The following is a 13,191-nucleotide window of genomic DNA, read 5'->3' as shown; positions in this document are numbered from 1 at the left end:
ATGTCATTTACTTTTCCAGATCTCTAAGATTCCAGTGATCTCTAAGGACCCTCCCATTTCTAGAATCCTAGAATCCTAGAAACCATGTATCTCTCACAGCATTTGTCCACATGCCTCACAAGGCATTCAATAAATATTTGTTGGTTATGTAGCCCTGGGCCCCACAGTTCCTTACATGAATCTGGGACATCTTACTAGTTCACAAGTTCAAGGTCTTGTTTTTAATTATTAAGTGTTCTAACAGCCTAAGATCGCACCAATGCAACATCTATGCCAGACACTAAAAATAGTATGTGAATTAAAAAGTTTAAAAATTATTTAATTAAGGCAGAATTGGAAGGTAAAGCAAGGGAAGAGAACTATGTTGTGAATTTTTTTATTTGTTCATGTACAGAATGGCTGTCATCTCTTGTGTCTTCAGAAGAATAACAACCAAATTCCCCTTCAAGGGGAATGTGAAGGATACAGTTCAGAATCACAGCACCTTTAGTGAATATCAGGCAGGTATCATGCTGATGTCTCAGAGACAGCTTACAAATTTTGACATCTCTTCATGGAGTGTCTGGAGTAATTATCCTATGGGGGTCCATGCAGAAAGAACTCCACCTATGTTTTCCATGGCTCAATGTCCTGCCACTATCTTCTCCTGTGTATTAGCATCCCTGGCTTTTGAATTACTCAGCTCTTCTCTCCACTGGGCACCCTCCTCTAAGTTCATGCCATTTGCTTCCCTATCACTGTTCTCTCTACACAGTTTCTCTGTCTGCTCTAAATAGGTCCTATCTTCTCCTCAGTCCACATCCATATATGCAATTCTGAATACAGGGAAAGGCACTGTGAGTACCTTGTGTCCCAGAGTTTTCCCTAATAAAAAGAAGTTCCATTTCTCTCACAACTGTGGAATGAGTAAAGTAGCACTGGGGGTCCTTAAGGGACAGGGACAAACTCCAACCATATTATAGTTGAATAAACGAATTCTTGGCTATGAACTGCAGAGAATGAATGATAGGTTTCTTGTAGACTGATTACTATAAAATCTAGTTCTAGTTTTTCACATAGGAATGTAAGACTTAGAAATGGAAAAAAACCATCAGTCAACCCCCCTAATTGTACATATGACACCAAGAAAGGTTAAGTAATCAGTCCAATGTATCACAGGTTAAAAGAAAGCTGCAAATCAAATTTAGGTCCTCTCAAATTCAGAGCTTTTCTTAATATACCATGACTGCCTCAAGATTTATTCTAATGTATGCTGTTAATTTTTTTTAAATGAAAGTTCAATATACTCTCAAGGTTTTTTTTTTTTTTAATCTGTGTTATATTTATCAGTTACATATGGTCATTTCTTACAGTAGGACTAAGTCATCTTCAATTCAATTAAACATATAAAAACTGGTTTTATCCGGTCTGGAAACTGAAAAAAAATCATCATATTACATATTACCATATAATCAAGAAAGCTGAAGACTATGAATAAAATTCAGTGTTTGAATATAAATGAAAAACTTGTAGTTCTAAATACAAATCACACTTGAGTTTAATAAAATACACATTAAGGTGTAAGTGGGTTATGAAAATCTATATTTGATTTGAGCATTTAGTTTTCAGTAGTCTATTTTAGTACAGTAGTATTTTGTTTTCTTACATTTTAAGAAGAATCTTAATTTATATCTATTCTTCTTATTATACAAAAGTTCCATTTCTTTCTGGTAATTTTGAAGCTTTACAAAAGGGATAGAAAATTAGTTTTGTACAAATTGAAATAAAATATACCACTTTTGTCCTACTCCAGATTTTAATTTATAGCTGTTAAATGATATTTTAAATGAGTATTAGAAAAATAACATCATTCAATTATAAATATGAAAATTCACATAACCTACTTAATCTTACCGAAGCAGATTCTCATATGGTTTTTATGAAATAAGAAAGAGACAAAGGGAAATTTTAAAATGTCACAAAAATACACCCTTCCTTGCTTTTAAGCTTCTAAGTGGTTTCTGGTAGTTGGACATTATGTAAATAATTTTCCTAAATACCTTTTGAAGATTTTAGTTTCTATTTCAATTTCAAATTGAATTGTATTGTGCACAGTAGGGAACTGAGGTCTTTTTTTTTTTAAAGCCTATAAACTATACCCTGCTTGTGCTCTACTTCATATAGGCACTAAAGACACAACATATACTGATACTTTTTAATGTATATGTTCATAACTATAAAGTATCTTATTCATCTTAACAGTAAATGAAAACACATTGGAAATATATGTTTTCACCAAGAAAATGTTGTATACAGGAACAGTGATATCGTTTGAAGAACAACTGACTGACTGGTTATTCTGTGTATTACAAATAGTCAAATCAAGCACAAAGGACCTATGAATGAAGATGCTATATACCTCCAGAGGAAGAACTGATAAATAGAAGTATTCAAAGTGTGGTTTTGCAGATAGATAGACAGACAGATGATGGATATCTAGATCTATCTACCTATCTGTAAAACCATATTATGCATACTTCTATTTATCAGGATATATGGATATCTATCTATCTATCTATCTATCTATCTATCTATCTATCTATCTATCTATCTATGTCAAATGGTGAACTTTTCTAGTGCAGAGTGTGGAGGGAGGGAGGGAGACAGTTAAGAATTTAAAATGTAAGTAACCCCCCAAAAAAAGAAGAAAGAGAAAAATAGCTCACATAGTCAAGAATCAAATTTCTTATGCTTCATTGTCTACAAGAAATCTCATTAAAGAAATGATACTGAGTGTAAGATCCCAGTGAGGTGAAAGGGGATTTGCCTCAGTAAAAGCAATAGCTCTGAATCGAAATAAAAAGGAACTAACTTTAGACAGCTCAGTCTGACATCTTATAATACTGTGAGGTCTGTTCTCTCAGGTGCTAAGTTATTTCAATAACAGCACTGAGAAAGTCCTAGAATGGTGAGAAACCAAAGGAAAGACCACTAAATCAGGATATAACTGATCAAGGCAGCCTGTGGGCTCAGTTACCTTAGGGCATAAAAAAATCATACCCTGACATACCATCCCATCCTTGTCCAGGTTGGGAGGAACTGCCACAGTTCCCTTGGACAGAGGTTGTCTTGTATCTAATCACATGTACGTATTGTCTCTCCCATTAAAATGTAAACTCCTTGAGGACAAAGGCTGTTCTGCTTTATTTTTCATGTCCACAAGGCTTAGCACAGTGCTGGCTCACAGTAGGTGATAAATAAATGCTTGTTGATTATGCAGTAACAACCTCTAGCCTCCACAAAAGAATCAACAGCCTGTTGTATTCTTCCCTCTATGAAGGCAATACAACTTTTCCTTCAACCCTGGCTACCTGAAAGAAAGATAAAAAAGGTGGGGCAAACAGGTTTTTGTGCCTTCATATCCCACTTTCAAAAGGCTGCTGAATACATCTAGAACATTATGTTCAGTTTTTAGTGATACATTAGGGAGAACACTGATAAAGTAGAGAGAAGACCAGCCAGGATAGTAAAGGGCCTCAGGTTCATGCCATATAATAAGTGACATTTCTATACCACCTTAGAATTCGTAAAATACATACATGATCTCACTTTAGTCTCACAACAACCATATGAGGTTAAGTCCTATAGGTATTATTATTTCCATTTTACATATGAGGAACTAAGACTCAAAGAGGTAAATAACTTACCTAGGTAAAAGGTAACAAAAGAGGAAGTGTCAGAGGGGGAACTTTTCCTTACAAGTCTCCTGTTCTTTCTCCTATGCAATGATTGCTCTCTAGCCTCACCTGAGGATCATTTGAAGGAACTAAGGGTATTTGGCCTACTGTAGAGAAGACTTTCATGGACCCTGAAAGCTGTCGTCAAATATTTGAAAATCAGTCATGTGGAAAATGGAATAGACTTATTCCATTTGAGAGAAGAAGAGAAGGAATACTGGGTAAGAGTTGAAAATGACCAATTTAGGCTTGTGTGTGTGCAGGAACCTGACAGTTTTCTAACCAGAACTAAGTAGTAGCAAAATTGGCTTCCTGAGGAAGATCCCTCTTGGGATCCCCCTCACTGGGAGTCTGAGAAAATTCTGATGATTTCTTGTTAGATCTAATATAGACGAGATCCTCTATACTAGGTTGTGTAAGAGGGTCAATGAAGTCTCTGCCAATCTTCAACTTCCTTGTAATGTTCCCTTTGACACTTAAAAGAATTAAATTCAGGATTGAAGAAAGGAAAACAAAATCAAACCAAAAAGCTTCCAAACTATTAAAGCTTTCGAAAAGTGTGAAGTGGGATGGTTCAGGGAGTAAGGAGCTTCTCATTATTTCTTCTTCTTCTTCTTCTTCTTCTTCTTCTTCTTCTTCTTCTTCTTCTTCTTCTTCTTCTTCTTCTTCCTCCTCCTCCTCCTCCTCCTCCTCCTCAAAGTGTTAGACAAGATGATCATTGAAGTCTATTCCTACTCTGAATTTCTGTGATTCTGTGATATGGTATATCAATCCATCTCTTTATATTTCAGACTAATGCTGTTTTCAATATATGAACTGCTTGAATACCCTACCCTGGGTAGTCTGGGAATGGGTAAAAGACAGGATGATGCCTTGTACATGATTTTCTCCTGTGCTCCTTCTACCTTGCTCTGTACTCTTTGTTGCAGTAACAACTGAACAACAACAACAATTGAACTCAAGGTGATTTAATTTAATTCCTCAAAATCATAATATAAGTCTATAATTTGAATTCACAAATTAAACCTTTATTTTTCATTTTTATCTCAGCTAAATTGCTGTAAGATTGCACATTTAAGACTGAATAACAGAAGTAAATGACTATATATTTTTATCATTGTATTAAAAATGAACATTTTTACTAAATAAATACATTGATGTTTTCTTCAATAGCCCAGTTCAGTAGATGGAGGCTAATTTAAGGTGTAGATTAATTCTTCACTTTTTGATAATTCCTTTCAAAGATTGTTTATATACAAATAACTCACTAGTAAAATCATGATTCAGTAGTTTGTTATTTATTGCCAATTTTTAAAACCTTAGCTTTACTGGAATATAGATTGTATATGCACATATATAGATATGGATCTCATGTAAGGTACATGTGTGGAGAGGCTTAATATGATTACTTGACACTACCTTTACTGGTCTATCTTTTTGGATGCAGCATATACATGTATATATAATCCATGTATTTCAGTGGAATTAAGGTATGTATAATATACATAATTATACATTTATCATGCATCTTACTCAAGTTCATAATACATATTGTATAGACACATAGACACATGTATACACTATATAAATACAAATACACTGCACACATATGCTATATATAATTACATGCATGTGCAGATATATCTGTATATACTATGTAACATTAATGTATATAGACACAAACATGTATATAATTATATTGTATATGCATACATATCTGTACACATTATGTAAACACACACCTATATACCCCCTAAGTATATATATTTATATATGGGTACATATATACACATATACATACATAAATTCTAAGGCATATGTGTGTATATTGTATATATTAAAAAAATCTAAGGTCTGTGTTCTCTACCCATCTGGTCTACATCCTTATCTTTATTTACATTTTGGTCAGCAGCAAATTCTGATTGCTTCAGTACTAAATTTTGGCCAGCAGGTGTGCGTGTGTGTGTGTGTGTGTGTGTGTGTGTGTGTTTTCTATTGGCTATACAGCATCAAAAGAATCAGGCTTTGCTGCTCACAGATATGCTAATGAAAATAGGGATGTAGACTGGAAGGGAGAGAACAATGACCTTGCCACCTGGTGCTACCTTCTGTTCTGACTCATTTATTTGCAGATAAACCAGAAATGATCTTTTGGAGTAGAACCTAAGAGTAACTGGACTCTTAGACAGTGACCACATCTCTAATAAAAAGCTTTGATTTTGGCCCAGAATAAGGGTTGAAAGGGAAAAAAAAACTTTATCAGACTGCAGGCACTTTGCCTGACTTGACTGATTTGTTAGCTATGACTTCAGAGGTGTCGGTTTACCCTTATCAGAGAGATGTTCAAGCCACTTATACCTTAGAAGACTGAACCAAAGATGACTTGGTTAGAAAAAAAGATATGCCTAGCATGTTAAAACACCATTCCTAGAAGAGATGCTGCTGTACCCAACAAGAGAACAGTGAAAGCAGATTAAAATAATCATAGACATCACAGGTCCTAGAGTATGGAAGATGAAGACTAACTCTTCACATGTGTAGACCTCATTTGTGATTTGTATGCAAACTTACTTTCTCAAGGATAGTGTCCATATTTGTGGAAGAGTATACCTTAGGTTTATGGGGAAATATTCTTTGCAAATTTTCTTACAATGCTATTTCATTAAATGATTTTGCTTTAAATGGACTGTGTTGGGGGCAGCTAGGTGGCGCAGTGGATAGCGTACCAGCCCTGGAGTCAGGAGTACCTGAGTTCAAATCTGGCCTCAGACACTTAACGCTTACTAGCTGTGTGACCCTGGGCAAGTCACTTAACCCCAATTGCCTCACTAAAACAAAACAAAACAAAACAAGACAAAACACATAAATGGACTGTGTCCTCTGGCTGACTACAGGATAGGTAAACACATCAGTGGAGCCTTATGAGCTATCATTTTGAAGAGCTTAAATCTGGAGTCTCTCTCTCTCTCTCTCTCTCTCTCTCTCTCTCTCTCTCTCTCTCTCTCTCTCTCTTTCTCTTTCTCTTTCTCTCTCCTTTATTTATCTATCTACATTAAAAGCTCCTGCCATTTTTGTCTCTGTTTCTTTGTGCCTGCTATATTGTTTAACAATGCTTGGTGACACCAATGCTGACTACTTAGGTCACTGCTTAAGAGGTGGAAGGGACCTCAAGGTTCCCCAGTTCATTTTCCTTATTTTACAGTCGAGGAAACAGAGAGAGATTCTGTGATTTGTCCCAAGGTCCCCAAAGTAATAAGTAGCAGAGGTAAGATTTGAGCCCAGATCCTCTGACTACCATCAGTGCTCTTTCCACTGTATCATGATGCCTATATGTATAGCATATAGGTTAGTTGTTTTAGTTATATCCAACTTTTCGTGACCGCATTTGACATTTTCTTGGCAAAGATACTGGAGTAGTTTGCCATTTCCTTCTCCAATTCATTTTATAGGTGAGGAAAAAGAGGCAAACAGGGCTGTGACTTGACTGGGTTACACAGCTAGTAAGTGTCTAAGACTAGATTTGAACTCGTGAACATGAGTCTTCCTGATTCCAAGCCCAGTGCTCTATCCACTGGGCCACCTTGCTACCCTGTCTATATGCACATCTATATTTATGTATCTATAAATGTATCTATCTATCTATCTATCTGTACATATGCATGTGCGGCTAAATCTATTTTAATTACAAAGGAAGCAGCATGGAAAGGTTCTATAATCAAAGGAAGTGGGTTCATATCCTATCTTACCCATATGATCCTGGACAAGTCACTTAAACTGCCTGACCTCAGTTTCCTCATCTGCAAAAAAAGGGATAGAGTGGACTTGTTGGTCTTTGAGTTCCCTTTCTATTGTAGATCTATGATCCTATATGATTCTCTACTCCTCATCCTCTGCCTCTGCCCCATATTGTATTTTATTTATTTATTTGTTTGTTTGTTTGTTTATTTATTTATTTTTAGTGAGGCAATTGGGGTTAAGTGACTTGCCCAGGGTCACACAGCTAGTAAGTGTTAAGTGTTAAGCTGGATTTGAACTCAGGTACTCCCGACTCCAAGGCCAGTGCTCTATCCACTGCGCCACCTAGCTGCCCCTCTGCCCCATATTGTAAAGGTGGAATCTGTGCAGTGAGCAAATGTAATGAATCTCTGGAATTCCTAGACCCTTTAAGAAACAGTCATCTCCTACAGAACAACTCATGTATGTATGTATGTGTCCCCTAATAGCTTATCTTATGAAGCTACTGATGCAGTTTGATGTGTGACAAGCCTCAACAATGGAAATTATTCAGACAAGATTTAACTTTGCAGTCATCCTACCATTTTCCCCTTTGCAATGAAAAAGACACTCAGTGAGAGGACATCTTCTGTTCCTAGTTTGGATGGGAACTGATAACCCCTTTGCATTTTGAAGCATGATGACTGTTTTGCCAAATCAAATTATCAGATGCCCAAAAATATGATCACATTACTCTCTCTGTCTCCTTCTGTCAGACCCTCTAGTTAGTTTTCTTAGTAAATCTTCAAACGGAATTTTTATAGGAAAAAATTGGCCTCTGAAAATCTTGAAATTAAGATTTTATTAAAATAGTGTAAAGCATGATTTATTTCCCTTTCTAATAATACTGTTAATGTTTTCCTTCAATTTATTATTTTTAGAAAATAAGATTTATTTCAGCATTACTGGAGAAAACAAGCTAATAGCTTATTTTCCCCAAACTATTAAGTTTGTTCTATATTTGTACTTTAAATCTGACGGTTTTCAAATAAGCAAGCTTTTTCTGAACTCAGCATTTTTTTCCTTTTGCAAATGAAACAGCTTAGAACAAATTATCAAGTACTGCCAAAGCTATGGGGGTAGGGGGAAGAGTGAGGGCACACCATCAGTCTAGTTCTGTTCATTAGTCCAGGCATTCCCAAGAAACCAGGCTTTTGAATAAAGTGTTTTGTCTAAAGCTCTCAACCACTCTCAAAGTTGACAGGGCAATCTCATACAGATATCTCAGAGTTGCTGTCCAGGCAGTCTCAAAAAGGCTGTCACCATATACTTGCCTAATACTGGAAAAATTGGCTTTCAGCCAAAGGAGGAATCAAATATAGCCAAAGCACACAAAGTATCAAATGAGATAATACATGCAAAGCATTTTACAAACTTTAAAGCACTATATAAATTCTACCTATTATTATTGTTGTTATGGTGATGATGGTGATAGAAAATGATGACAACAAAGACTATGGTGATGATTGTGGTCCACATCTTGGGTAAAATGTACAGAGATACACCTATATCAGGGAAAGTTCTTGGGAATCCAGATAACATAGTGACACAGTGAATACAGAGGCTCACCCAACCTGGAGTCACACTTTGAAAGCAAATGAAACTGCTAGAGTAATGGTGTCAAACTCAAGTAGCAATGGCTCCCTACTGGCATATCGATTCAAAAAACCACAAATTAACACTATCTATGTTATATATTATTTTTGAAATTTTGTTAAACATTTGCCAATTACATTTAATCTGGTTTACCCAGGACTAAGAAGTTTTGTGAGCACTTTTGTGCTAGAGAATTCCATTATACCTACGAGCCTATGACTGCTAGAGGTGAGATTTATTTTTCATAATCCTTAACTTTCTCTACACCAGTAAGTATGGTATTCTAGAGCTCAGGTTTAACTATCTTGTTGCTATCTCTCTAGAAGTAGTATTTGATTCAGCTCACAGGTCGACCTTGACCAGAGTACTAAGATTCTAAGGATTGATGCTTAAGGGATGGAGCTTCCAAATATTGGTACGTTCTTTATTATATTGTAATAAATAAAGCTCTCCTTAATTAGATCTACTTTAAAAAATATCATTATAGATGATATATTATTGTATATTTAAAACCAGGATGTCTGAAAATTATTTTGCTGAACAATCTAGAAAACTTAATTAAAATTCTGGAAAGGCCAAAAGTTTCTAGGTAGTGCAGATGAATTTGAGATTTTTAAAATATGTGCTAATGAGCTGTCATTCAGGTAGTTATCCTTGCCCCCTTTTCTTATTTTTCTCTAAAGCTTCTTTTCATCAAGTGATGATTGGGGAAAGGAAAAATTCTCCTTATCCTAAACTCCTAAACTCTTAGTTTATTTTTGATGCAATGATCATATGTTATTTTATACTTAACTAATTATGTACCATCTTCCTAAAAGGACAATAAGCTCCTCAAAGCCAAGGACAGTATTTTATTTAGCAAGGTGTCAAACTATACATCTTGCCAATTATTCTCTGCCTGTGTGTAAATTGGAGCAAGAGGTGGAAACCTGAACCTGAGTTAAGATTTGTTTTTAAAAAATCAGTTGATATATAAAATGCCAAACCTTTTTACTAAATCAATTAATGTGGAGCAAATAAAAGAAATAACATTTTATGTAGAATTATATGCTTTCTAGAAATGAGAAAACACTGAGCATGAGAAAGAAAAGGTAACTCCTATTACCTTTGGTACTGTGATTCCTACAGGAATGCAAGAGACTTTGTCATTGTTGGCTGTAAGAAAAGAATTCAATTCACAATACTAATGAGATACGTGAATTCTTCCTGTGGTTTTTATTTCCTGCACAAGTTAAAGGTTGTCAATGAATAAAACCATGAATTTGTAATTATTTAGAATGAACACATCAGCAGTTTTTACATCCCCTCAAACAATCAAAAACATATCTTGTATCTCTCCACTTTGGTCTTTCTCTCTAAAACAAAGTATTTTTCTTTGCTAAAAGTTTTCTCTTAACAAAGGGGTTTCTACTAACTTGTTGATGTTTGTCTTTCACGCTCAAAGAGGACCAAAAGTGGGGGGTCAATGCACAATATATCAGACTGTGGCTGATCATATCAAGGTCAGACACACATAGTCTATATAACCATTTAGAAGAGGGAGATGTTTCTAAATTTGCACACCTCACATTTCTTTTGAGCTACCTCAATTCTGCTTTGCTCACAGGCCACAGCACCTTCTTTGACTTGGACATACTATGTTGGATGATCCTGTGTCCTAACTTATATAAAAGTAATCTTTTCCAGTGGTAGGTGATTTAGGCACCTAAAATGTCATCATGGAGTAGAGGCAAAGGAATAAATGTGCTGTAAATTTTCTTTCATTAATTTTCTCCCTTTTTGCCTGAGAATTTCATCAAAGAAAAACATTACATCTAATAAAACAACCTGTTATTTCTTCAAATTGTGCAAACATTGAAACTGGCATTGGTAAACATTTTGATGTTTTCTTCTAAGACAATATCTTTAAGTATGATTCTAAACTAACAAAAAGATTTTTTAAAAAATGTTGATTTCCAGGTTCCCAAAATGAATTCAGGTTTTAGTTTTATTCCAAACTCTCTTCACCTCCATCACCACTTATTATTTTCTGAAAGGTATAATTGTTTTTTAGTTTGGGTTGATTTAATTAATCTTAGGTAATAAAAACTAAAAAAGCATGATGTTTTTGTCATTATTGTGCTAACTTCACAAATCATCTAGTTAACCAGACCCATTAGACTAAAAGAAGCAAAGAATCCATTTCTAAAAGGATTCTTTAATGTCACAAAGATTATTCTTAAGACTCTTATTTCAATATTATTCCATGCACTGGTTTTTTTTTCCCCTGTAGATTTTTGTCTTTTGTAGGACAGTAGATCTTAAGTCAGTGTCTTCTCAGTCCTTCAATCCGAAGACAAGTAGCATGGAAAGTGAAGAGTGATGGATTTCAAGTCAAATGATCTGACTTAAGATTTGAGCTCTGGAACTTATTGTGTGACTTTTCATAAGTCACTTAAACTCTCTGGATCTTGATTTCTCACTTAAATAAAGCTTTCTTCTCTACTTCTTTTTGCCAACGCTCAAAGAAAGTAAAAGGGAAAGAAGGAACATTTTTGGGGAAATTACTTTTCTTGTAATTGAAATCAAGAATCTGAGAGGTCAAAGAGCCACCATTCTTAAAAGAAACCACAGGGACTTCAACTCCAAGAACTGGGAGGTCTGGAATGAGGGTGGGGTTTTTGCTCTAAAAGATCACATGAGAAAAGGTAGATGTAAGAAATTAAAGGATTCCCTCTTTAAAGCTGTGAGGAGGAAGAGGGGAAGGATGAAATCTTTCTTGATAAACATGTCTACGATGTTGGCCACTACTTCAATTGCATTTGCAAGGTATGCCCTCTAGAGGCTGGTTACTTTCTCATGAGTGCTTTGCCAGCAATCTAGCACCAGCTGGATGCCATGTTAGGTAGCATATGCTAAACATTCTGTATTTTCCATGGTTGTGGTTAGCCAAAATACAAGGCATTGAACATATAATCAATCACAATTTTTTCTATTAAAATATATTTTTATTAAAATACTAAATTAATCTTAAAGTCACAGAATGCTAACATTGGATGTTATAATAATTACTATCATTTGTATAACAAATTAGACTCTAGATATAATATGAAGAAATACAATTCAAGAAGCCTACTATGTGCAAGGCACTCTGTTATGGCAGGCAATACATAGCCACCCTCTTCTCTGTATCACTCTCCCCATACTTTACTACTACTACTACTACTACTACTACTACTGCTGCTGCTGCCGCCACCACCACTATCAGCTAATACTTATATAGCACTTATTATGTGCCAGGCATTTGATCCTCCAAACAATCCTGGAAGGGAGGTGCTATTATTATCCCCATTTTATAGATAAGGAAACTGAGACAAACAGAGGCTAAATGACTTGTCCAGGATCACAGAGCCAATAGGTTTCTAAGGCTGAATTTCCTAATTCTACTCCTCTGTGCACTACATCAGCTGGCTGGCCTATACATCATCTATACCACATACTAAGGAAGTAATTGAAGATTGTTGTTGTTTAGTCACATCTGACTTTATGTGACCACATGTACCTTTGTCCATGGAATTTTCCTTCTCCATTGTGCCCCCCTTTTACAGATGAGAAACTGAGATAAATGGGGGTTAAGTGATTTGTCCAGGGTCACACAACTAGTATCTAAACCAAATTTGAAGTCAGATCTTCCTGACTCCAGGCCCAGTGCTTTAGCTGCCCAGTAATTAAGGATCAGGGAACTCAATTAACTTGTTCAGACAGAAAGACTGGAATGTGGATTTTCCTAACTCCATTACATTTTCCAGTATCCCATGCTATGAGCTGAACAGGAAAACCTGTTTCTTCATTCCTCATAATGTGAGTGAGATCTTCCCCATCCCTTAGTTATAAGAGATTCACAATAGTTATAAGTGATTGGATTAAGATAATAATCAATATCTTAACAAAAAATTGTGATTTATTATATTTAAATATTATTATATATAGATTACATAAAGTCAAAAGGTTAAGTCTTTCCTCATATTTCCTAATTTTCCAATGTCAAGCATTAGGTAATATCACAAGATCTAGTAGTCAGCAATGCTATATTTTAATAATCACTTTAAAGAGTTCACGCTGCTGA

The sequence above is a fragment of the Dromiciops gliroides genome, chromosome 3 (genome assembly GCF_019393635.1).
Source record: "Dromiciops gliroides isolate mDroGli1 chromosome 3, mDroGli1.pri, whole genome shotgun sequence".
NCBI classification, from domain to species: Eukaryota; Metazoa; Chordata; class Mammalia; order Microbiotheria; family Microbiotheriidae; genus Dromiciops; species Dromiciops gliroides.
Note: the sequence above shows the minus strand (reverse complement) of the source record.